The sequence below is a fragment of the Coenobita brevimanus genome, chromosome 77, assembly GCF_032717465.1.
Source record: "Coenobita brevimanus isolate Jiangsu-jjx chromosome 77, ASM3271746v2, whole genome shotgun sequence".
NCBI lineage: Eukaryota > Metazoa > Arthropoda > Malacostraca > Decapoda > Coenobitidae > Coenobita > Coenobita brevimanus.
Window position 1 is genome coordinate 11,026,194 of NC_137030.1, and position 27,869 is coordinate 11,054,062.

Here is a 27,869-nt window from a genome sequence, read left to right on the forward strand (position 1 = left end):
ATCCAACAGTTGTGTTTCCCCCTGTGGTTATCGCTTTCATAGGTTTTCTACTCATCATATGTGCAGTGCATTGTTGTGTCAGGAAAATGGAACGCCGACTCCAAGAAATCAGAGTCGCTACAGGCATAGTACACCCTACACACGACGTAGAAACTCCCCGTACTTAGTGCCTTCACATTCAGTGACTACCAATGCCATCTGACAATTAACCAAACTGTGAACAGAACTCTTACTACTAGAAAATGACGGTATTTCTTTAATGCATTATTGAGTGACAGTATATCCTACAGAAACTAACAAAAAAAAACAAAAAAACAATGAAGGAAGAAAAAAAAATCCTCATATCTACTCTTTGTTTGTCATGTATCAAGATATTATTGTATAATCCCCATTATGTCTATGTATAACTTCGACCCTTACTGGACACATACCTATCAATTAATCCTTGTATATCTTATATGTATATATCCTTCTAATTCTCTCCCCTAAACATGGCCATGTCTCCCCTACTGCCCCTGTATCATACTTATCCCTTGTACAAACCTCCCCGACCCTGCCTTAGTAATATAATCAAACACCATATAACTCCTGGTGTCAGGAGACACCATCTCAGCTACCCGGGGCAGTAGTGTACCCCCCCTACAATATGTCTACCCCCGATGTATATATGCCCCCCCCCCCAATGCATACATGCCCCCACTAAACTTGCTGACCTAGCACGCTTTCCCAGGGCCCAAGCCTGGGCAGAAGGCGTTACTGCGTCAGTTCTGAGCAGACACTCAAGAAGGGCAGACTATTTTTGTCAGAGCTCGTAATAAACTCCTTAACTAGCTGTTTGTACACGGAGTTTCTATCACCAAAGTATTGCAAGTTACAGTCCATGACTCATACACTCAGCTCCACGTCCATAAAGTCATTACCGGTATATGCCATCCCTCCACTTCCACTGTTCTTTTTTCACTCAGTTTTTAATTTCCCCCAGTTTTTCACTCCTTTCAGTGTCTCTTAAACGTAGCGTACTAGCGTACAGTGCCTCATTCCTTTCGTCCCGTCATCTCCTAACGCTCCTCCCTTTCTGTCTGTCTGTCTGAGAGAGAGAGAGAGAGAGAGAGAGAGAGAGAGAGAGAGAGAGAGAGAGAGAGAGAGCAACTGAGGGAAGAAAGGGGTTTTGGAGTGGCAAGCATGGCCAGGTAATCTCTTCAGCCCTCCATGAAAATCCCCAGGGACGTGCGCGTATAGCCTGAGGGAAAGTTTGCCTTTTGTTTCCTCTATTTTGCACCATGCCTCTTCACCTCACCTTCCAGCCGCTTCGTCTGCTTGTCCGACAGAATGCTTTGCTTTTGGCTTGGGGTGTATATGTCCTTTCTAATGCTTTGCTCCTAAAATATTAACTTAGCATACCGGTGTACAGCACACTCGGTAAAAAAAAAAAAAAATCTTGACATGAGTGAACAATGTTTTCACAATGAGCGATGCTCCTGTTGGTGTTGGTTTAAGCCAGTTTATTCTGAATGAATATTTTCCAGCCATATGGAACATAAATCCTTCGTTATGGTTTATTGAGAAAAACAGCTGAGATTCACAAGCTTCATAAGTTTCCTCAAGAAAAATTTCAAAAGTTTCGTCCACTATTAAAGTGACAAGACAAAGCTTACAAAGATTGTTTTATAATCGTGTACACTCATTGCACACTCATTCTTAACTCTCTCTCTCTCTCTCTCTCTCTCTCTCTCTCTCCCTGATTTTGGTTTATGATGAGTACTAATACTGTCCTTTCTGTTTTACTCCTTATATATTTTTACTAGTCTTTCATATTCTAGAATATCGAAATGCACGCCTGTATGTATTGTAATATACCATAGTTAATATTCTATGTCACATATTAACTGTTGGAACCAATAAATATAGCTTCGAACAATGGCGATCAATTTGGTGACTACTAGAGAGAAGTATAAACACTGTCACACCACCCCATACTGCTCATCTCCGTAGACCAATCAGGGACGAGAGAAGGAAAGCTTTTTCCTCACTCCTCCCTGAGGGAGGCGCTTCTCTGCCACCTCTCACTCGCGAGTATAGTAGAACCTCTGTCGCAGCTGGCTTAGGGTTTTCTTCACTTCCAGGTGCCCACTAGTGATCCAGTTATGAGACTCATCCAAGATCTTAGACCTCATTTTCTTCAGAAACACCACTTGCCAATACTTGCTGAGGCCATCGGGTGTCTCCCACTGACGCTCCAGTAGTCTGCTGTTCAAACAAAGAAGGTCCCACACACTCCACAAGCTCTTGGTTGCAGGGCTTAACCTGGAATCTTCTTCCCAAGATGGTCGCACTGTATTCCACTGCAGCCACTCTAGCACTGGTTGTAAAGCTGAATCCCCCATCTGTATCCTCTTCAGGTCTTCTGCATCTGTCACTGGCCCTGTAACAACCATACTGTGGCATTTCTTGCCAAGATTCCCATTCCTACTACACTCCTTGCATATGTTCTTCAATCTTCTCGCACACTATTCATGAAGGTTCTCCTGCATTTCTTCAGTAGTGGAGCTTCTTGGGAAAAATTGGCTGGTTGTTGCCTCTCGTTACCAGCTTTCACTAATTTACCAACTTTCTTCTCAACTGGACACCCATAGCTGAAGTGTCCCACATCATCACATGTCCAATACCCGTTTGTTGCAATCTGAAATTTCCTTGCACTGTTCCAGTCTTGCTCCTTCCATATGTAACAATCCACCTTCTTGTGTCCCAGCTCCCCACAAAACCAGCAACCTCCTCTGATCTTCTGTTCTCTCTTCCACTTGTAGCAGTCCTCATTTCTGTGTTCTGGCTTTTCACAGTACCAGCAACTTCCCTAAAATGTTTCCATTTCACTTACCTGCCCCTTTCTTGCTTTGAATCCTGCACTATGACCTATCTGGAAAGTGGACGTGCTGGACCTGACATAGGACTCAAACTCTACAACCCTGGCTAGTGCTTTTTTCATGCTTCTTGGTTGTGCCTGCTTCACTTGCATTTTCAACTTTCCACTATCAAGAGCGCCGATGAACTGGTCCCTCAGTAGAATAGCCAGCAGGTTAGATGCTGCTCCTGGGTACACCTTGTATGCCATACTCTCCAGGTCATGAGCAAGCTGCTGTAGGGATTCTCCTCGAGCCCATACACGGCTCTGGAATCTTGCTCTGTGTACCTCAGTATGGTACAGTACATGGCTCCATATCTGCACTCCAGCACTTCTACAAGGGACTGATAACTCTTCCTCTCCATCACTGACATCTGGCCAAGAATTTCCATTGTGGCACCCTTACGGCCAGTAGCAAGCTGCACTGCCCTCTGCCTATCATCCCAACCATTCTGATCCACAAGTAACTCAAACTGTGCATTGTCAGCTTCCCAAGATACTCTACCATCAAATTCCTGGGGTGTCTTTTTAATTAGACATTATAGCCATGCAGTCTCACTGGTTTGGGGCTTAAACACTGAGGCATCATAGTTAAGGCCAGGACTTAAATCTCCTAAATTCTGATTATTCAACCCTGTACTGCTACCTTTAGATGCTTGGGATCCGTCAAGATTCACCGTATGCTGTCTATTCCATTCATATGCTCCATGTACAGTACACTAACCAGAGGCTCAGCAGTGCAATATTTCTTTACAGCCTCCATTTTCTCAATAATTATTTTCACATGGTCGACTACATGCTTCAACTGGCTGTCTACATGCTGTCTGCACTCCATCACTATTTCCTCACTAATTGTCTTCAGCTGGTCATATACATGCTGTTTACACTCCATCACATAATTGCTTACCTCATACATCTGCTATTCTAGCTTGGCATCTACATCCTCCTGAAGCTGTTGCTGTTCTTCCTTCATTTCCCCCATGAATGCATCTAGTTGTCCTTGCACCCTCAGTTGAACTTCCCTCTGTTGCTCCTCTAATGCCTTTTGAAGTTGTTCATATCGTTCCTTCTGTTCTTGTTCTGTACCTGCAACTGTTCTTTGATTTTTTTTTTTTTGAGCTCTTTTTGTTCTTCACTTTGTGCTTGTAATTGTTCTTTTTGTTCTTCACACTGTGCCTCTAGTTGTTCACTCTGTGCCTTCACTTGTTCACTCTGTGCCTTCAGTTGAACATTTTGTGCCTGTAATAGATTGACAATTGTCGCAGGGACATTTCCTGCTCCTGCCCAACTCGAGACTTTGTCTGCACACCTCCTGCTTTCATGTCGAAAGTTAGACTCACCGCAGCCCCAAATAATCCACACTCCTGACGCCAGTGTTACGTCACCACCCCCACACTGCAAAAGACTTCAACAGCAGTAGTTCAGTACAGGAAGGACGTTGCCCAGTGAGTTGTTCTTCCTATGGTCAGCCTTTAGGTGTACAGTACAGAGGATAAGCTCAGACGTAAATAAACTCTGACTTCATAAGTTCACTGTCTTTATTTTTCAAATATTTACACTTAGTGCTTTCCAACTTCACTTCACTATTCTCACAAACACTGGAGCTATATAAACTTTACTGACTGCTATTACACTCAGTACTTGCCAACATTTCACAATTTTAACTAGTACCGATGTTATACCAACTTCAGTAACAATTCACTGTTTCCACAAGTACCGAAAATATACAAACTTCACTGACACTGACACTGCAATACACTTAAACTGAACTGAAAACCAACTAAACTTGCTCTAGTCTCATCCTAATCCTTATATAATCTTCCTTGCTTCTCCAACATTCTAGAATGTGTTGGTACTGTACTTGTTCCTAGCAACAACAGTTACCAATTCGGAGACATCCAAAGCATGCCAAGGATTTTTTACATTATATAACACTGTAAATTATTTTGCATACAAGCTTGAATTACATAATTTAACAAGCAATCACATAAATAAAACATTATATAGAATAAAAAAGCACAAATTAATGCATAACTTTAGAAACAACTACGCTCACAAACAGCAGGCCAACTGGTAACTCTTGACTCGTACCGGAGCTAGCTGCGGTAAACATCGGGAATCAGCGAGAAGCTTCGAGACTACCTAACTAACAAATGCCGCTTCTTAACAATATATATATATATATCTATATATATATATATATATATATATATATATATATAGAATGAAATCGACTTCATTATAGCAAATAAGAATAACAATCACAAACGTCACAGTTATCAACAAAGTAAATATTGGAAGTGACCATAGAATGGTGGGTTGCACAGCAAGATTCAATTTCAAAAGTGAAAGAAAGAAGATGATTAAAGACAAAAAAATATGCCCAATAAAAGTCAGCGAAAACAAAGCAGCTTTTCAGTTGGAATTAAGGAACAGATTTCAGGCTCTAAGTAATGCTGAATGTGACATTGATGAGCTGAATGACAGACTAACAAAAGTGCTAGAAGAATCAGCGGAGGTAGTAGGAAAACCTGTTACAACCAAAGCCGGGAAGTATTCAGAGAAGACACTTGAGCTTATGAAAAAAAGAAAGGTAATGAAAGTAAAAACAAAGAAAGATGAAATAGAACAAGAGGAATTAAATAAGCTTATCAACAAAAGACAAGGAGAAAAAAAAGAGAAACATGGATCAAATAAAAGAAACCATCAAAAAAGGAAAAAGTCTGAAACAGGTCCGATATAAAATGGCACTAGGAAAGCAACAAATTACATCACTAAAAGACAAAAACGGTGAAGCCATTAAACGCAAATATGATGCTGAAGAGAGTTGAAGAATTTTACAAAGAACTGTATGCATCAAAGACAGTAGTACCAATAGCGAACTTTTCTGTTGACACAAGTGAAATACTTGAGATAACACCAGACGAAGTAAATATTTCTCTTAAAAATATGAAATGAGGGAAGGCTCCGGGAGAAGATGGAATAGTAGCAGATTTACTGTTGGATGCAGGAGCAGAAGTACAAAATAGGCTTGCTCACTTATTTACTAAATGTATAAAACAAGAAAATTCCCAAAACATGGTGTAATGCAACTGTTATTCTACTTTATAAAAAGGGCGACTCGAAAGACCTTAGTAACTATCGACCCATTAACTTGCTATCAGTCATTTACAAAGTTTTCACTAAAGTCCTTACAAACATAATAGCTACAAATTTGGAGGAAAACCAATCTCGTGAACAGGCAGGATTCCGATGCGGGTATTCGACCACTGATCATCTGCACACAATGAATCAGCTAATTGAGAAAACTACAGAATATAATAAACCACTGTGCTTAGGTTTTGTTGATTACGAAAAGGCTTTCGACTCAGTGGAGCACATAGCAATTATAAATTCATTGCGAGAACAAGGAGTGAATGAGAACATTGTAAAACTGCTCGAAAACATATATGAAGAGGGAACTGCTACAGTTAAATTACATAAGGACTCAGAGAAAATTAAGACTGAGAAGGGCGTGTGTCAGGGAGATACAATTTCACCAAAGTTATTTACAGCATGCCTAGAAAGTATTTTCAGAAAGCTAGACGGCGAAAACAAAGGAGTAAACATAGACGGAGAAAAGCTAAACCATTTAAGATTTGCAGATGACATTGTCCTAATCTCAGAAAAGGCAAAGCCGTTGCAAGAAATGTTAAATGACCTGAACAGAGAAAGTCTTAAAATAGGGCTAAAGATGAACCGGAGTAAAACTAAAGTAATTTTTAATCCTCAAACACCAAAGAGCGTCATAAGAATAAGTGGAGTAATTCTTGAAGAAGTTGAGGAGTACAATTACCTGGGACAAATACTAAAATTAACGTAGGATAATGATAGCGAAATAAAAAGGCGCATTACAATTGGATGGAAAGCTTTCCGTAAACACAGAGACATTATGAAAAGTAGCTTGCCAGTTTGTATGAAACGAAAAGTATATAACGAATGTATAATTCCAACTATGACATATGGTTGTGAGACTTGGAAACTGACAAAATCGATGGAAAATAAATTAATTCGTTCTCAGAGAGCAATGGAAAGGTCAATGTTGGGAATATCTTTAAGAGACAAGAAAATATTAACTTGGGTGAGAGAGCAGACTAAAGTCAAAGATATTATAGAAGTTATAAAAGAACAGAAATGGAGGTGGGCAGGCCATGTAACAAGAACAAGGGATAATCGAAGGAGCAAGAGGTTGACTGACTGGACACCAGGAGATGGTAAGTGTAGCAGAAAAAGGCCGGACAGGAGGTGGAGAGATGAGACAGAGAAATTTGCAGGGAAAACGTGGCAAAGATTGGCTTAGCCAAGGAATTCGTGGAGAAGGTTGGGGGAGGCCTTTGTTCAGCAGTGGACTTATAATGGCTGCTGCTGCTGATATATATATATATATATATATATATATATATATATATATATATATATATATATAGATATATATATATATATATAGCTAAGGAAACAGTGTTACGAAAGGTGCATCGTGCAGAATAAACTGTTTAAGAAAAAGTGTTACGAATGTCCAAAGTCACAAGCCTAATATGACACTTAGCAGTATCCCTGGTGTCAAGTAGGCTTCGTAGTACATCTTCCTTTGCGATATATTTTGCTCATCACACCATGTTTTGTACCGTACTTGACGTCTCTTTAACATCGATTTAGTCTGTATTAGTAACAGAGAGGATATTAAGGTATATTGTGCTAAATACACGTAATTCTCTGATGAAATGAACAGTCGAAATGAGGACAAGATTAATGGCCACCTTTGAGTACAGCTCTCTTTATATTCCAACCATTAGTGTGTATACAGTGCACAGGTGACATTTTCAAATATATCTATAATCAGTGTCTTTTTGGAATTAGGGGTCGTATGTGTCATGAACTTGCGCGAGAGTATTTGTACGTTCGTAATATTTTGTTCAGTGTGAAAACCGCGAATTCTAGTGGAATTCTCATCGTGTATCGCTCAGTTTAACCGTCCGCATATTCACTCGATTGGGACGGTTTTCAGAACATTTTTCACTGTTTCATAAGTGATCGTCCTTGCTCGTGACATTAGCGCCTTCGTTGAGTGATTTATTGTGAGTGTGTATCACTCACCTTATTTTCGTTGACCGTTGGAGCAAGCACGGCTGGCCCTCGCCCTCTTCCATAATTCGAACTTAGTCAGGATTGGATCGTCGTGAGAGCAGGTTCGTTTACAGAGAGTTCCTGAAATCTCCACCTAGCGGTGAATCGGCGAAGAGCGTTTAGCGTGTTTACAGCTTCCGTCCTACGTATCGATGCCCAGTCTTTCCGCTTAGCCCCTCCACTGACCAGTATTTTCTTTCGTTTTTCCTAGGTTTAAGTGCTAAGCTTTGAGTGAGCGAGTGAGTGTATTCTCCTTGTTGTTTTGAATTCATTTTGAGACTTATGTAACGTAAATTTATTTCATTGTAATAAATAAATTTACAGTTCCTTTTCCTTGAGCTTAGTGTAATTAAACTTGTGTTTTATTTCTCCACATTAAGCTTATTCTAGTTGCCGCTCCTAGCTTGCATAAACGCTTTGCATTATTCGTAACTGGTACTTAGGCCAGTCCTTTTGTATTAAACTTAAATCCATTGTGCCAACCAGGAGTTAATGCACGGGCAAGAACCTGTTTATCATCATTAGCATTAGTTATTGATTGTCAGGGGTGGAGTCACTCTCGAGAGGCTAACGGTACTACAAACAGCACTCGTGAGTAATTAGTCTCTGCTGTGTACTGTTGAGAAAGTTTATGAATTCTCATCCTTAGAGAATCGGCAAAGTATGCCTGCATAAAGTAAAACTTACTGCTTGATTTCACAAGTCAATTTTTGTCCATTTTCAAGCAAAACATATAACCTTTATTAAATTTTTAAATTCCCAAAACCCCGTGACAGTATGCTTGAACCCCATATCGCAAAGTGCAAAGCAAACCCCAATATTTAAAGATTATTTTTCATGCACGTGATGGATGTGGAGCATATCTGGCCTCTCTGTGTACTTGCAGACTGCACCCTGTATTGTGGGATGCAAGCTAACCATACCTAGTAGCCACAGACGTTCCGTAAGTCACCATTAAAAATAATATGGGGACTTGGATTCCACTTTACGATTTGAGATCTGAGTACACGACCCTTAGACTCGATTCTGCAGGAAAAACCAGAGCCTTGGGAAGGTTCTGTACTTCCCACTCCGAATCTCTCCAGCAAAACTGAATGTAAGTTAAAAAACGGAATTGATCGGAAATTGTTTGTGAATCCGGGTTCCAGGTCTCTTTGGCTCAACTGGAACTAAAGTGTGTGATACCTTAATTCCTTTGTCCTGAGGACGTCATGAACGGTATATCATATTTGTGCTGCCTCCAGACGATCGGTACAGGAATGTCCGGAATCGGCACTTTTAATGAAAAATATAATAGTTTTCATTACAATGTACTTCCATAGAAATCTTTTTTACTCAACACATTTTTTTTTTATTTGACTTTTAATAAAACAGCTGACCTTAATGATGGATAACGGGCTGCTTACCTTGTGGGTGAATACTAGTTCATCAGGAGAGAAACCCAAACCCTCTTGAGGGACTTCAAAGATAGCAGACAAGGTAAATGGCACTCCCTGATCCCAGTCCTTCTAATGCTCCATGCAGTACTTCCGAAGCATCGTCTTAAGGGCCTGGTGGTATCTCTCTAGGGTACCCTGGCTCTCTGGATGGTAAGCACTGCTCTTCACATGGACGATATCATGCTGAGTCATGGACTACTGGAAGGCATTTGAAAGAAAATTAGATCCTCTATTTGACTGAACTTCCCTCGGCAATCCAAACTTTGTAAAGAAACCAAGCAATGCCCAAACAACTATTTTAGACTTTGGGAAATGAACAGGGATAGCTTCGGGGTATCTAGCGGAAGAATCAATTATGGTTAACAGGTACTTGATACAAAAGGATGTAGGAGGGTGGGGTCCCACCATATCAACTACAATATAAGTAAATGGAAGGTCAAAGGGAGGAAAGGGAATGAGAGGCGACTTAGGTATGGTTTAATTCGGCTTCCCCACCAGCTGGCAAGTATGGCAGCACCACACGAACTGGACAACATCTGCAGCCATGTGCAGCCAGTAGAACTCCATGTGCAGCCGCTCCAAGGTCTTCTTCATGCCCTTGTTGCCTGAAAAAGGGGTACGGTGAGCCAATTGCAACAATTCCTTTCTACAAGCACTGGGCGCAAGAATCTGATGACAATCCCATATTCCATTGTCAACACCAACATACAGGGGATGTGAGCACCTCCACAATACTCCATCCTTAACCCACCGCGTCCCGGAGACGTGAATTCACGTCCTCACATGATGTGCACTCATATCCCGGAGACGTGAATTAACGCGGCAACATTGCAAGGTCCCTAATTTGCACAATTTTCAATTTTCGCTAGTGATTTCGCGAGTGATTTTTGGCACAAATACACGGGACACCTTCCTCTATTCCTCTACAAGATGCCAAGCAGGGACAATGCCTTACACCACATAACCTCTTCCCCCCCCCGTCCACGCCACTGTCTCGGCAATTCACCTGTTACCAGTGACCTGGCCAATAAAGACATTCAGGGCCAGAGTGATTCCCCAATCGATGACAATGTGGAGGACAAAGTTTACATAGCATTAGAGGAAAAAACAGTCAGATATGATGATCAGGTAATGTGGGAAAAAAAGGTCATGAATGGTGACGAGTTAGTGAGTGAAACAATGCTTATAATGCCTATATTACTGTTTGAAAACCAATATACTCTTGTACTGCATATAAATTCGTACCAAGTAAATAAATAAATACTGTTTATGAGTGGATAAAATAGTTACCCTCCCATAGAACTCGTTTTCTTTGGTGCCAGCCAGTTAGAAAACCCAGTTAGGTAAGGAAGTACTCGTACCTAGATTGAGTATTTTAAACCTCAGGTGAGCGATTTCTCTATGAATTTTCGATGTTTCTCACCAAAAGCGGATGTTTGAGCCCCCCAAAAAAGGTCCAAAAACGTCGGGACTGGGGCGTACCACTGCCCAGAAAACATCAAGATGGGGCGGGTTAACAGAAAAGGAACCAATATTCTCAACAGCACAATCCTCCACTGCAGCTAACTTCAGCTTCTGAATCTCTGAATCACCTGCCTGCAACTCCTTCAATCTCTCAACACTCGTCTCCTCAGCAGGAACTGGAAAGTTATCATTGGGTTGATTCATGAACCTATCTTCCAGGGAATAGCAATCATAGGAGCCTCTCTCGTCGGTGTCCTTGGTCACCATCTCTGGGGAAGTTTCCACTATGGCCACAGGATCACCTGACTTCCCTTTGCTGAGTGGCATGTTGTCTCGGCTCTGATCTGCCCATGCCATGGGTTTGGTCACAGCACAAGCCAGAAATACATCTGCATCCACTTTATCAACCTGTGGGGGATCATCAGGCACAGGCATCTCAGACAGTACAGGGGCAGTACACTTACTCTCACCTGCCAAATCATTTCCCAGCAACAGGTCAACCCCTTGAAGAGGAAGAGACTCAACATGCCTAAGGCGCACTGGTCAGTCAATTTACATTTCCAGTTTCCAGTCACCACAGGGATAACCTTTGCTCCAGTTACTCCTTGAATTAGTATATACTCTTTAGTTGAGACTTTAAGTTCAGGGCTTATGCACAATGACAGAGAAGCTCCAGTGATATATAGAATTCTTACAGGAAATTCGACTCCATCCAGCAGTACCATACCAGAAAACAAATATGGAGCAAAAGAAGAGGCAGGGGCAGAACTGTTAACTGCCACCTGGACAATGTCTCTAGAAAGTAAAGTAGCATCAGGAATGGGCACGGGCATACCACCTCCCGCCTGCAAATTCTACAGTGGGCTACTTATCCCATCATCTGAAACAACAAGCTGTGAGGGGGAAGAATCACAAGACTCCAGCTACCTTTTGGCCTGGAGGACAAACAGGAGTCACAACTGGTCCACCTCGAACAAGGTTGGCGGGCTTACACAGGACATTCTTCTTAAAGCACTTTTCAACTCTGTGACCTGGACGCTTACAATAAGTACGAAAGTGATAAGGATGCCTGAAAGAACTACAGGAGATATTAGAGGGCACAGAAGAAGGATTAGGTTTTGAATTAACGGCTAAGTCTGGGTTATCCAAGTGTTGGTTACTCTGCTGAGGGGTATACTTCTTAGAGGGGAGGTTCCTGGAGAATTCCTTAGGTTTATTACCATATTTATGCAATACATAACCATAAAAAATGACAGCAGCTTCATAGACTGTTTTGACTTTCTTATCTGATAAATGATCCTTTATTTATCCAAGAAAATCTCAAGAATTACAATATCCCTCAACCTTAGTACAGCTTGCATTATCAAAATTTTCCGCATTTTCAGTACGAAATCACATTTGGAAAGTGTCAGTCACATGTCAAGCAAATTCTAAGTAAGATTCCTGAGGACGCATCTTAGCATTCTTAAATTGGTGATGGTATGGCTCAGGTCTTAATTCATGATCACGTAAAATTTAATTCTTCAGAACCTCATAATGTAAGCATTCTTCAAAACATGGGGACCTTGCATTTAGCCCCTGGATGGCGAGCTAAAATTTGCTTGTGCTTCACCTCAATACAGAACAATTCCACAGAATAGCCTTAATTCTAACCTTCATATCTCAGACACTATAGAAGTTAGGGAAATAAATTAAAGACCCTTTTACTCAACCACGCTTCATCTTCTGAATGAAATAATCCCCAGGTCTGTAGGTGGTCCCTTTGATAAGTAGGAAGGTGTTGAAGATGTGGAGTTTTCCACAGATAGCAAGGCTACATCTGAGTGGTGCTCCTGGCCAAGACTTTGGTCCTTTGGTGCACGGGCTGAACAGCCTTTGGTCGAGCTCATCGGACGAGGACTCAGGAGTGTTTGTAACGCTGCCTAACATGGCGGTCACTTTCATACACAATCTTCAATATTTCTATTCTCATAGCTACAGTTTTGAGTCATCACCCTGCACCATTGGCTCTTCTTTGGTTTTTCAGCATAAAAGACTGTCACTTTGCCCCTTTAGTGTGTGGAAGAACTCTCACAGATGCAATAAAAAGTACTGAAAAATATCTATCTATCTATTGCCAGACGCCTCAATCCCGTTTGGGGTGGCCACAAACAAATCGCCTCCAAGTCGCCCTGTCCCCCGCCATTTCACTCCCCTGCTCCCAACTCACACCCCCCTCTCTCATATACCTCTCTACCCCATCTCTCCATCTCATCCTCGGCCTCCCCCTCCCTCTTTCCCCCTCCACCTCACTCACATACACTCTCTTCGTCAGTCTTTCACCCTCCATCCTCTCCACATGGCCAAACCACCTCAGTGTGTTCCTCATAACGCTTCCTATTACATCCACATCAACACCACAACGCTCCTTTATATCCTCATTCGTCAGCCTGTCTCTCCATGTGACTCCACAGGCTCCTCTTAAATAACTCATTTCCACGGCTCTCACTCTTGACTTGTGTCCTTCCAACAACGTCCAAGCTTCACTTCCGTATGTTAGAGTTGGTATCACAATACTGTCATGTAGTAACTTTTTCACTTCCATGCTCACTTCCCTGTTTCTTATCACTGCTTTCAAAGAACCAGCAACCTTTCTACCCTGCTGTACCCTTTCAAGCACTTAACCCTCCAAACCTCCATCCTTACTCATCACACTACCCAAGTACTTAAACGTACTCACATTTTCCAATAATTTTCAACCAACTTTGCACTCCCGACTTTCTTTTTCCATTAAAATTTCTTCCACAGGTAGCACACATAATGTAATGAAAATTATATTCCTAAAACTGATACAGCATGAGGTAGACACTTGTACTGCAATTTATTTTTTAGGTACTTTCGTTTGGCTTATGACTTATACTCATCTTACAACTACAGTAATGTTCTGTAACACTTATTCTACTTGCACTTGATAATTATCACATTTGCAGGACATATCACATACTTTTCATGATACTACCAAATGCCACAAAATATGCAAAAGTACTACCCAAGAAAGCGATTTTCTTCAAGTGCAACTTGGGGTTCTCTTTCCTTACGTGCTAGGGTAACTATGCCGTAATTATTAATATGTTCAACGTCACAGATCACAATTGCTAAAATGCTGGGTATAGGCTCTGAGGACGACACGACACCCCCAGAAGGAGCCTACAGAGGGGCAGACAGCGCACAATCCAGCTCCGAGCGAGAGGGACGTAAGTCCGCCTGGAACTCGCCCGCTGCCACCATAGCAGGAAACCGCAACTACCTTGCGGGCGACCCGACCCTCGACAGGATTGGGGTGGAGCTATTACTCTAGCTCCAGTCAACACCCCTCAGACGGCCAGTAGCCGCTCAACCCTCCTACAGGAGATGACCTGCAGCCGCTCTGGAGGTAATCAGGGGATGGTTAGTAGCTGCTCTGGAGGTAATCAGGAGATAGCCAGAAGTCGCTCTGAAGGTGCCCTCAAAGAGACGGCCTGTAGCCACTCAACCCTCCTACAGGAGACGGCCTGCAGCCACTCTGGAGGTAACCAGGAGACAGCAGGTAGCTGCTCCCACCTTCGTCAGGAGATGGCCGGTAGCTGCTCTGCAGGTGCCCTAACAGAGAGGGTCTGTAGCCGCTCGACCCTCCTACAGGAGACAGCCGGTAGCTGCTCTGGAGGTAATCAGGAGATGGCCAGAAGCCACTCCGAAGGTGCCCTCGAGTCGGCCTGTAGCCGCTCCCCTCCACAGGCCATGGCCAGTAGCCAGACCTTTGCAATGGCTGGTAGCTGAGCCCCTAGAAGGCCACGGCCAGTAGCCGGACCCTACGAGAGGAGATGACTGGTAGCCACTCCTCAATCAGGTGCTGACTCCCCTTCATAAGACTACTACCCAGAGGGAGGCCCCAGCCTGGGTGACTACTGGAGAGGCCCCGGGACCACCGCTGGGCTCTTCTCACTACAGCCCACCAGAGACCGCAGCCGCAGGACCTCCAGACCACCCCCAGGACCCCCCAGCACTGGAGACCCTCATCCTTCGTCAGGCGCCTGAGTGAACAATCCAGGCAGCTGTTTGGCCCCAGCCCAGAGGGCCAGACTCCAGCCCCGAGCCCTGGGAGCATGGGGCCCTTCGCCACCCACAGCCCCAGATGAGAGAGGACACCCCTACGCGTGATCCCATGGCCCCTGAATACGGAGGCCCCCTGCGGAACTCAGCCCCGTCAGTAGTCAGGCTGAGTTGTTCCCACTGCCTTTGTCCCTGACCACCACCACACCCAGTACCCTATAGTGAGTGACAGTGAAAGCACATTGAAAGTAATACAGTAAAGCAAGGGCAGAACAGTGAATTACTAGAGTATGGGAAGTCAGAAATAAAAGTTGTCAGTGTTAGTGTAAAAGAAAGGTGGAATAGATAAAGTGACTGTGAGACAGTAAACATGGCCAACCAATGAACAGTGTCTGTCTGAGTGAACCCAATACCATCATAGTGACAAAGCCTCATGCTGAGATCAATGAAAGGCTCCCAGTGCCATAGTAATAATTAAAAATGTGACAGACAAACGAGTTAGACTGCCAACAGTGATAACAATGCTGCGACCCTAATGAACGGAATTCCACTCGATAGATAAAACCTGGACTTCCCATGAGTGACAGTATTTGGTTTCACTGCTCTAGGACTCCTGATCGTAGTGCTGTTCACGTTACCTGATCTTGTCTCGAATAGTATCCTGAACGATACTAATACCCACAATCTAGACATAACCCATACCATCCCAGGCATTTTTGAAATTTTATACCCACCCAATCCCGAACCAAGAACGGAAAAATTTTTTATTGCATAAAACAATCCAAAAGGACATATAAATCAAGGAGAAGCAAAACAAAAGTACTCCTTATAGGAGAAATAAGAGCAGGATGGCCGTCTGTTGTGTTTTTAGCCCAGTTTCCCAAGCAGTGAGGAATGTTTTCCCACCCAGCTGGGCAGGATGAGAGAGAATGGGGGATTCCCCTTTCTTAGTGTCCTCCGCTGGCTCATATTCCTCCCCAGAATAGCCATCCATGTCTTTCTCTTCTGAAGAATCACTAAATGAAGCGACAGAAGGGTCCATGTGACAATTTCAACAGCCTCCTCCAGTCCAATGAGGCGGAAAAATGGCGTGATTTTCGCGACATCCTGATGCTCTGACAGACAGTAGCACATTGATCTTACCCACCTATGCAGAACCAAACTCAGTACTACAACTGCTTGGACACAGTGTTGCCAATACATTAAGCTACTCCTTAGCAAAAAATCAGCTAGATTAAAGCAGTTTGAGACGCGCTACAGCACTCGAATTTTGCTGTCAGCACCATCACGTCGCTGGGATTAATCGAGACGTTTTGTACTGTCGGCACCATGCTGATGGCGGGATTGTATGGGTTAAGGTTTATAATTGCTCAGAATAATTACTCTTGTGACATCTACTGGTTCCACTTGTATAATATAGCAATACACATGTAAGGTTGTTGCCCTGAGTTTTTGAGTCCTGCTTCTCTCTTATTTGTCTAAGCTCCAGTCTAGAAAGAGAATCCAGGTACACACTAGATGTTAGAGAGACGGGAAGCCGACCCAAAAACACCTAGCATTACACTGGTGGACAGCGGTGGTTCTTGACCCAGGCATACAAGAGGCATTCAGGAAATACTAGCAAAATGGCAACCAAACCTCACATGCAATTGCCCATATTCGACCCCGAACAGTACGATGTTCATACATATCTGGCAATTATTAAACCTTTGCTAGATATTCAGTTTAAGGATGACAAGCAAAAAATTGCAGTTACACTTCCGCTACTGGGTAAAGCGGCAGCTCATATTGTACCAAAAGTCGTTCAAGGGCTTATCCGGCAGAATTTCACAATACTTATGATCCAAGCCATCACCCCATCACTAGGCAAAGTGGTGGCACTATCCCAGCTGGATAGTCTAACTTTCGATGGCAACTTAGATGACACTCTAATCCAGGCCAGGCGCCTGGTCACCACTACCTACCCGGAGGCAGACTATGAAACTCGGGAACAACACACTTTCAGTACCTTCCTCAGAGTCCTACCCAGCTTCATCAAAGGGAGACTTCGATAAAGAGATACAGCTAATAAGACACATTCTAGCCTCCCACCCCATTCCTCATCGTATTGGCGAAATCATTCAATTCCCCACTAACATGATCACCAACCTGAGGGAAATTTCTGCCTGCTGCCACGGATGCCCCATCCACGACATCTGTAGGCAGGTAAGAGCTGTCCAGCGCAAAGCAACTACCCCAGGGTGCCTACAAGCCTCCCCACCTCATGACGAAGGCACCAATGACAACGCCTCATACGCCGCTCACTCCCGAGCTCGACAAAAAAGGTGCAAAGATCATCACAAAAAGACGCCCCACACAACGCCCGCACCATCCCATATTGGCACGGGCCACCTCCCAAATACATCACCCCCTAGTCTATGACAGAGGGAAACGGAATGTCTCTTTTTTCTCTGTATCTACTATTTTACCCTCTCCTATCTCTTACCCTCCCACTCCTCTACACACCCCTTTCTCAACTGCCATCGCCTCTTCCCGCCCCACTCTCCCTCAACCAAAAGCCTCTATCCACCTCAATAGGCCCCCCAGGACCCATACCTTATCCTCCTCTATCCTACCTCCTAGAACTTCCTCCCCCTGCCCATTGGCTCATAACTATCACCCCTCACAGCCCACCTCATCCGCTGCCTCCCGACTATGCCACACCCACTCTTCCACACAGCACACTGCACCCCCACTCATCTTCCCCCCAACACAACAAACTCATACACTTACCCCATCACACCCTCTTCCTCCTTACCCTCACCCACCTCCCTGTCCACAATCACCTCCTCCACCCCACCTTCAACCCACTCGCCTTCTTTACCTGCTTCCCCTTACCCGTCGTCCCCCACCCCGCTGTCCACCACATTGCATCACACCTCACCTGACAGCCCGCCAACACCGCATATTCCCGACTTCTCACCCAAACCCGCACCTCTGCCCATCACCCTGTCCCCAACCTCCTCACCCGCCATCCCAGGCCACCTTCCCCACGCCTACCCCTCCTTACCTTCCACCCCCGCCGCCTCCCCCAAACCAGCCGTCACACCACTGCCCCAGCACACTGCCTCAACACCTACAACCCGCACCTCCCCATCAACACAATGCCACGTGCCCGACTCACCACCCACACCCACCTTCAAACCACCATCACCTGCTCTGGGCGCCTATCACGCCCACCCGCAGGAAACATCGCCACCCCCACCCCTCGCGCCTCACCACCAAGCCCTGATCCTTCCTCCATTTACACCCCTAACACAACACCTATCACACTTATGTTACACCAAGCACAAATCACATCCACCACCACTCCCAAAAGACATCACGCCGCATTATTCAGCCATAAAACCTCACCCTCTCCAGTTGTGTCCAGCATTCAGCCCAACCCTCAACCAGAAACAAGCCCTCCAACCATGAGAGTTCGCCGTGCTACATGGGCTCCACCCATCAGATGCAAACACTGAGTCAGTGGCCCTCTCCTCCTCCTGCAGCTCCTCCATACCACCACTGACCCATCCACCCTCTTCGTTACCTGCAACCCGACCTCAGACGAAAACCAAGCTATGACAGCCTGGACTGCCCTGCTACAACAACTCCAACCGGTCCACCACACCGATACCATCAAAATTTATCACCTCCAGTCACGGGGACATGACTTTTTCCCCAACGAAGGTGGTAAAATGCCAGGTATAGGCTCTGAGGACGACACGACACCCCCAGAAGGACCCTACGGAAGGGCAGACATCGCATGATCCTGGTCCAAGGGAGTGGGACGTAAGTCCGCCTGGGCCGCACGACCCTATGACCCAGAATTCACCCGCCGCCACTATAGCAGGAAACTGCAACTACCTTGTGGGCGACCTGACCCTCGACAGGATCGGGGTGGAGCTATTACTCGAGCTCCAGTCAGCACCCCTGAGACAGCTGGTAGCTGCTCAACCCTCCTACAGGAGACAACCTGCAGCCGCTCTGGAGGTAATCAAGAGACGGCCGGTAGCCACTCCCGCCTTCATCAGATGGCCAGAAGCCGCTCTGAAGGTGCCCTCAAAGAGACAGTCTGTAGCCACTTGACCCCCCTACAGGATACGGCCAGCAGCCTCTCTGGAGGAAATCAGGAGATGGTTGGTAGCCGCTCCCACCTTCATCAGGAGACGGCCGGTAGCCACTCCCACCTTCATCAGGAGACGGCCGGTAGCCACTCCCACCTTCATAAGGAGACGGCCAGTAGCTGCTCTGAAAGTGCCCTGACAGAGACGGCCTGTAGCCACTCGACCCTCCTACAGGAGATGGCCGGTAGTCGCCCCGGAGGTAATCAGGAGATGGCCGGTGGCTGCTCCTGCCTTCATCAGGGGATGGCTGTTAGCCACTCCGAAGGTGCCCTCGAGTTGGCCTGTAGCCACTCCCCTCCACAGGCCACAGCCAGTAGCCGGACCTTTACGACAACCGGTAGCCGTGTCCCTATAAGGCCACGGCCAGTAGCCGGGCCCTACGAGAAGACAGCTGGTAGCCACTCCTCCATCAGGTGCTCACTCCCCTCCACGAGACTACTACCCAGAGGGAGGCCCCAGCCTGAGGAACTACTGGAGAGGACCCGGGACCACCGCTTGGCTCTTCTCACAGCCAGTCCCTGAGAGGCCTTGCCTGACAGACTCCAATGGAGATTGATGCCACAGCCCACTACTGACGGCATCCCCAACCACTGGAGACTGCAGCCTGCAGGACCTCCAGACCACTCCCAGGACCCCCGAGCAGGACATCCCTACACCCCGATGCCGGAGACCCTTGTCCTCCGTCAGGTGCCTGAATGAAAAATTTAGGCTGCTGTTTGGCCCCAGCCCAGAGGGCCAGACTCCAGCCCTGAGCCCTGGGAGCATGAGGCCCTTCGCCACCCACAGCCCCAGATGAGAAAAGACACCCCTATGTGTGATCCCGTGGCACCTGAATACGGTGGCCCCTGGTGGAATTCAGCCTCATCAGTAGTCAGGCTGAGCTGTTCACGCTACCCTTGTACTGTACCTGACCACCACTACACCCAGTCCCGATAGTGAGTGACAATGAAAGCACAGTGAAAGTGATACAGTGAAGCAAGGGCAGAACAGTGAATTAGTAGAGTACGGGAAGTCAGAAATAAAAGCTGTCAGTGTTAGTGTAAAAGAAAGGTGGAATAGATAAAGTGACTGTGAGACAGTGAACACGGCCGGGCAGTGGGTGTCTGTCTAAGTGAACGCAATACCATCATAGTGACACAGCCTCACGCTGAGATCAATCAGAGGCTCCCAGTGCCATAGTAATAATTAATAACGTGACAGACAAACGAAGTAGACTGCCAACAGTGATACCAGTGGCGCGGCCCTAGTGAATGGAATTCCACTCGATACATAAAACCCTAGACTTCCCCTGAGTGACAGTATTTGGTTTCACCCCCCTAGGACTTCTGATCGTAGTGCTATTCACTTTACCTGATCTTGTCTAAAATAGTATCCTGTGCGATACTAATATCCACAATCTAGACTTCTATCTATCTATCTATCTATAGCCCGATGCCCTAATCCCGCAAAGGGTGACTGCAGACAAAATGCCTCCAAGTCACTCTGTCACCCACCATTTGACTACCCTCCCACCAACTCACCCCCCCCTCCCTCACATACCTCTCAACTCCATCCCTCCACCTCATCCTCGATCTACCCCTCCCTCTCCCTCCCTCCACCTCACCTACATACACCCTCTTAGTCAGTCTTTCATTCTCCATTCTCTTCACATGTTCAAACCACCTCAGTGTATTCCTTCTAATCTTCTCAACCACATCCACTTCACCTGTCCAAACCACCTCAGTGTATTCCTCCTGATCTTCTCAACCACTTCCACATAGTGTGTCCAGGCATCTCAAAATGATCGGATCTTGAATTTGGCTCTCTATTGTATTTTGTTTTTCTCTTGGAGGGAACTGTTACTGCGGGCTCATGGCCTTTGGTTCCTTCTTCCTCGCATAAAAAAAAAAACATCCACCCCACAACGTTCCTTCACTTTTCATTCGTCAACCTGTCCCTCCACGTCACTCCACATGCTCCTCTCAAGTAACTCATTTCCACTGCTCTCACTCTTGACTTGTTCCCCTCTGGCAAGGTCCATGCCTTGCTTCCATACGTCAGGGTAGGGATCACAGTACTATCATGCAGTGACTTCTTAACTTCCATACTCACCTCCCTATTTCTCATCACTGCTTCAGTGTACCAACAATCTTCCTTCCGTGCTGTACCCTTTGGGCACTTCATCCACCAAAGTTCCATCCTTAATCATCACACTACCCAAGTACTTGAATGCACTCACATTTTCCATATCCTTATCATCCAACCTCACTGCACACTCTGTGACTTCATTCCTCTCAAACACCATAACTTTACTTTTGTTTACATTAACTTTCAGATTCCTCCTCCTACACACTGTCCCAAATTCATTCACCAAACCTTGCAACTCCCATTCATCTTCACTCAACAATACTTCATCATCAGCAAACAGCAACACCGGAATCTTCCAAATCTCACCCTCATTCATTAGAGCCACCCCCACATCCACTGCCCTACCTTGCACCTCCTTTACAACCCCATCCATGTATATATATTAAACAGCCATGGAGACATCACACTACCCAGTTTCAGTCCCACATTGAGATCAAAGAACTCATTCAGTTCACCATCCACTCACACCGTAGCCCTAGCTCCCTCGTACATACTCTTCACAGCACTCAACAATTTCCCCTCCACTCCATATATTCTTAATACCTTCCACATACCTTGCCTATCTATTCTGTCATAAGCTTTCTCCAAGTCCATGAAGGCAGCATACATTTTCCTTCCTTTCTCTAGATACTTCTCCACTAAACATCTTAGAAGAAATATCTGATCTACACACCCTGTTCCCTTCCTAAAACCCCCTTGTTCTTCTCCAACTAGCTCCTCTGTCATATGCCTAATCCTATCAATGAGCATTCTACCATATATTTTACCAGTCACACTAAGAAGGCAAATACTTCTTTGGTTACCACATACTTCTCTCTACCCCTTTCCTTTGTATAAAGGAACAATTATACCTGATTTCCAGCCCTCTAGAACCCTTCCCTCTTCCCAAGCAAATCTACACAACTTCCATATCCACTCCACAACAATCTCACCCCCATACCTAAGCATTTCACCACACACTCCATCAATTCCTGGGGCCTTTCCCAACTTAATCTTCTTCATCGCTTCCACTACTTCCGCCCTACTAATCTCTTCCTCCCTCCTCTCATCTCTTCTTCTCCCAGCCATTCCCCAACCACTTATACTCGCACTGCTCTCACTCTCTACATTCAACAAATCCTCAAAGTGCTCCTTCCACATCCTCAATTTCTCTCTCTTCTCCTCCAACAATCTATTATTCCCATCTTTCACTCCCCTACTATTTCCCCTTTCACACTGCCTTACTTTCTTTACCTCCTTCCAAAACAATTTCTTACTCTCCCTCCATTTCACACTCAGATTCCTCCCAAACTCTTCATCCACTTTCTTCTTACTCTCACCAGTCTCTTCACCTCCCTTCTCCTCACATATACCTCTCTCTTCTCTCTCTCATCTTCTCCCTTACCTCTACTCGCTAACCATTCACTATATGCCTTCTTCTTTTGTTCCATAGCTCGTTTCACCTCATCATTCCACCATGCTGTCCCTTGCACACCCTTGCATCTTCTCCTCACACCACAAACTGCCTCACACGCTGCGCCTATCTCTTCCGTGAATATCTTACATACGTCTTCCACCCCTTCCATCTGCTCTAGCTCATACCTTCCCAATCTTTCTGCCACTATGCTGTTATACATTGTCATTTTCTCACTATCTTACAATTTCTCCACTCTTCTCACTTAAGGTTTATAATTGCTCAGAATTATTACGCTTGTGACATCTACTCATTCCACTTGTAGAATTTAGCAATACACATGTAAGTTGTTGCCTTGAGTTTTTGTGTCCTGCCTCCCTCTTATTTGTCTAAACTTCGGTCTAGAAAGAGAACCCAGGTACACACTAGGCATTATAGGGACGAGAAGCCGACCCGAAAACACCTAGCATTATAACTGCATGTATGTTATAACTTACAAATTATAAAGAAACACAGCACAGGCACAAAATTCCCCCATATTTACAATCTCCCACACACCTGTGCTCAGTAGTCTTGGTATTAGTGATAGTCAAAGAAACACTCTGAAGAAAACGCGGCCTGGCCGTCTTTACACTGATAGTAAGATTCCTCATTTTGTTGTCACACAGACATGGCATATCCTGTAGGCCTCTCGGAGTTTTGACCAGGTGCACTAGACTGCGCTGTGACAGGCATTTGGAACTTGCCAACCTGTCAGCCATTGTAACCTGATATAGTGACCTCCTTTCGCCTGTGGGGTGAACCGTTGCATGCTTTTCAAGGATCTGCCACACCAGTTCTTTCTTATACTCGTGTAGAGAAATAGTCTTCCCAACAACCTCCTTGTGAAGAATGAACCTATTCAGAATTCCTATAAAAAGGTTTAAGAACGCCTTCTTGTACCAGTGGCAGGATTTTTGGAGACAATCTATCTCACCCATCTGCATGTCTGACTTGCCCACGAGCCACAAGTTGATATAATAATCATTGACGGCATCTGGCTTGAACACGGGTTCCCTGGTCCTGTGGTTTGTCTTGCCTGTGTCCTGCAGAATCCCCTTGTGAACTGTGACCAACATGGTGACCTTCAATGCTTATCATGTCAGTGAATGGCCAATATGTTACCACACTTCAGGTTTATCAAGGCATCTCCTTCGATCTTCCCGGGAAAGGGAGGAAAATTCCACTGATTGGCACAGACAGTTCCACAGGTCCCAGTTCCAGGTTCAAAGGGATACTTTGTTAAAGCCAGGGAAGTGTAAAAATTGTCCGTGTACAGAATGTGGCTCCTGTGAAAGTATCTGTCCATTAGAACTTTTACCACAGCAGCAGAAAAGCCATGCAGATCATCAGAGAGAATGTCCACATCTGTAGTAGAACAGATAATCACGTCCAACACATAATTATCCAGTCTGATAGTCACAGAGAACAAACATTTTCAGTCCAGAATGGTGATGTTTTAAGGGTACATACTGAATAAATGACAAACTGCCCCAGAACAGAACAAGCGACTCGTCTATCATAGAGTAAACCGCCAGAAATGCCTCAGAAATGCGTCCTTGAGGAGCATAAGGATGTTCCTTATTTTCCATAACTTGTCATTTGGTGCTGGGCCATAATTCTTGCTGAAGTGAAGAAACCTCAGGATTGCAAGATATCGTTCATGCCTGATATATTTATCGAAGACAGGTGTGTGGACGATTTTGTCCATGGCCCAACAGTCATGAAACAGGTGTTTTTTCACGTGCACCATAATCATCGTAAGTGCGAGTCTCAGGTGCATCTCTGCCACCTCCACAACCTTCCGCCCCTTCATTGTGGGGCCCCCAGTCACCAACATGTTCATTTAGCATACAGAGATTGCCTGGTGATAGTTGATTTCATTCTCCAGGAACTGAACTATTGTGATGGTAAAAATAGCCTCAAAAAATGACAGGACTGATGGTGTTTCTTCCCCAAATTACTCCTTCTGTACACTAGCTCCTGTAGTATCAAAGGCAGGTGTTGCTTACTCGAAACCTTCACCTTCCTCCCACACAAAAGAATCAAGCTTGCCGATGCCGGGGGAGTATGGCGTGATGCTCTGACACCTTGATGCCTCCTGCAACTACAAGCATGACCATGGGCATGGCCACGGGCAGGGGGAGAAAAAGAAGGTGAGGTGGAGGCAGAGGTGGTGGAGAACAAGGGTGATGACTCACCTGTAGCTGAGACTTCCTGGGGCGATACTGGCTTGCCATGCTGACGAAGTGTTGCCATAGACCTCCATTTTCCCACGTTAGAAGGGCCAGGCTGTGGTGATATAGCCCTTGAGGTGCTGAGTTGTGGTGACGAGGGTCGTGATGTGGACTACTGGGGGACTCACTGCCTGTGTGCATATTGGTGGGACAGGACAGCAGCATTTATGGAGAACATGACCACCTCCTGCACCACTGTCTCCCTCACATTTACCTGCTCCGGGATCATCCACTTTCTCATCAGAGGCAAAGGCGTCGCTCTCATACATCGTCCCTGCCTCCTGAAGCTCTGTGAGTATGGTATCTGAAGGGGCAGGGGTCGGAGGACAAGACACTTCACTCTGCGCATGGTAATTTCCCTCCTTCTTGGAGGTAGATAGCCAACTCTCGGCTAAATTGGACAGTCATGTCTAAGGCGTGTCCAGTATCACTATCTCTTAGCCCTTTCACATCTCCTTCGACAGGAGTTTGGTGGGGGTGGATGACAGAAGGGGGTCAGATGTACAGGAAACGGAACTGGATGAGGTGGATTCAGAAGACATGGCTGTACACGAGAGTGACTGAGTCACATTTGTGTGAACTACTGGGAGTCTCTCACAACCCTTTGGTGGCGAGATCAAATGGCGGTCACTACATACTGTCATGTAAAAACAAGTGTGGTTCCAACCGATGCCCGGTGTTGACTGGCCACAGATTTCTTGACAGTTCCGACCAACATCTGGTGGTTAGGGGTTAAGTACAGTATGAACTAGAGTAGGCCAACGGTCTTTAGGTCGCTTATTCCCTACAGCAGTTTTCGTATCATGAGAAAAACTCCAAAACATGGGTCTTGTCCAAAGGAGGTACAAATTTAGTTGGGTCAGTGGGATTGAAACCTGAGAAGGAATGGGAAGAATTTGTCTGGCCTTCCAAGGATCTCATACAGTACTTATGATCAAGTTTGATTTTGTTCTTTGTTCTCTAACGTGCTCTCCAGCTTGCTCTTTCCTTCCTAGCTCTATCTTTGCCTGCTGCTTTAACTTTGCCTATTCTGTCTTCGCCTGCTGCATCTTTAACTTCATCCGATCAATATGAACCTCGTGTGCCCACTTAGATTGTCAAACCCGACATCCTGGAAATATACATTAGGGAGAGACTAGGACAAGAGGAGTGAAGCTCTGACTTTACAACACTCTCAAGCATAGGTGAGGAATTTACATAAGCATGGGCATCCTCCTCTGAAACAGTACGGAAAGGAGCAGTGGGCCAGCTGAGGATTATGTACTCCATGATGGCTAAAGATTAGAACTCCAAGTAAATATATAGCACTCGCGGGACATGACAGCTGACACAAACTTGCCTGAATTCTACAATACCTAGTATTGGCAATCCTGGCAGAGGTCGCCACTCTGTTACAATGAGGTGGGGCTAAAAGGTCTAACTGACTGCCTGAAAATTAATGTAAAGTGCGCAACAGGAATTTCAGAGTAAAAGTGGCGAGTAGCCACACCAAGTCGTAAGCTCAGAAGGGGGAAAAATGGTAATAAAGTCTAAAAAAAATTGCAGTGACCAATAGGGGGAATGAATCAGGCAATAACTATACACAACATAGTTTCCACAACACATACTTAGAGCTACAACAAAATCAACCAGGTTTGAAAAGGACTGTCAAACTAAGACTTCCAGAAATTATCCTAAAGCTCCAAACAACAATTATAAAGGTAAATCAGCACACTGAAACTAGCCCCTGGGTTGTGAAACCGTTTGAAGATACAGTCTCTTAACACGTGAGTACAATAGGTGACATTAGCATGAGCAACTGGAATACCCCAAAATTAGCAGTTCTTATAATTTTAGTATCAATAAGTACGATCCTAGTAGGCAGATCATGTGATGACACTCATAATTCACAACCATAAACTCATGTGCAGCAGATATACTACAACAAAATGTCCCAGAGCCGTGCACACCAACACACCGGTCTAACTTCCTCCGCTAAGTCAAGTTGGTAACAGACAATAGGGTTTTATACATAAACTCACAGAAGCATGAAAAGCTTAAAAGAAACTCATTAACAAAGTAGAAACTAAAATGGGCAGACACATGAAGGTAGCTCTAACGGCAACGAGTCTACGGAAAGGAAAAGTTACAGAAACAGATGAGCGCATTAGTTTACGCATCGGAATAGGCTCAAAATTACACATCATACAGTGACACAAACTCCTACTGGCAAATTTCACCTTATGATACAACACTTCAACGAGTGACAACACGCAACCAGGCCAGCTGCTCTCTCTCACAGTTTAATAATCACAAAACTCTCCTTCATTCACGCAGGTGCTAATCGTGATGTTAAGAACTCAAGCGAATAATAATTAAATGCTCTGAACGATACATAAGAATACTGTATAAGTAATTTGATCAGCCAAACGTAACAATCTCTCTCTCTCTGGTAGGTGGGAGCACTCACCATCCAGTCACTCGATGTAGTGCTGCGTTGGGTTTCTGTCCTTTCCTCTCTTCCCTCCTTCCTCTTCTGTCTTTCTTTCCTTCATTCTTTCCTTTTCCTTCTGACTATGGGTGACTTTACACTCCCTCTTCTGTCTTTCATTCCTTTATTCTTTCCCCTTCTTTCTGCCCATGGGTGGCTGTGCACTGAGTGACAAGCCAAATGGTTTCCTGTTCAACCATTTACGAGGGGCGTTCAAAAAGTTTTGGCAACAGGGTAATAAAAGCAAAATTAATAGAGATATTTATTGAAGTTCACACTCCTTCAACATACTCTCCTCTAAGGTTTACACACTTCTGGAGCCGTGTCATCCACTTAACAAAGCACTCCGAGTACTCAGAAACAGGTATACTCTTCAGTTTTGAATTTATCCTCCTGAAAAGGTCCTTTTCCAATCGAAGAGG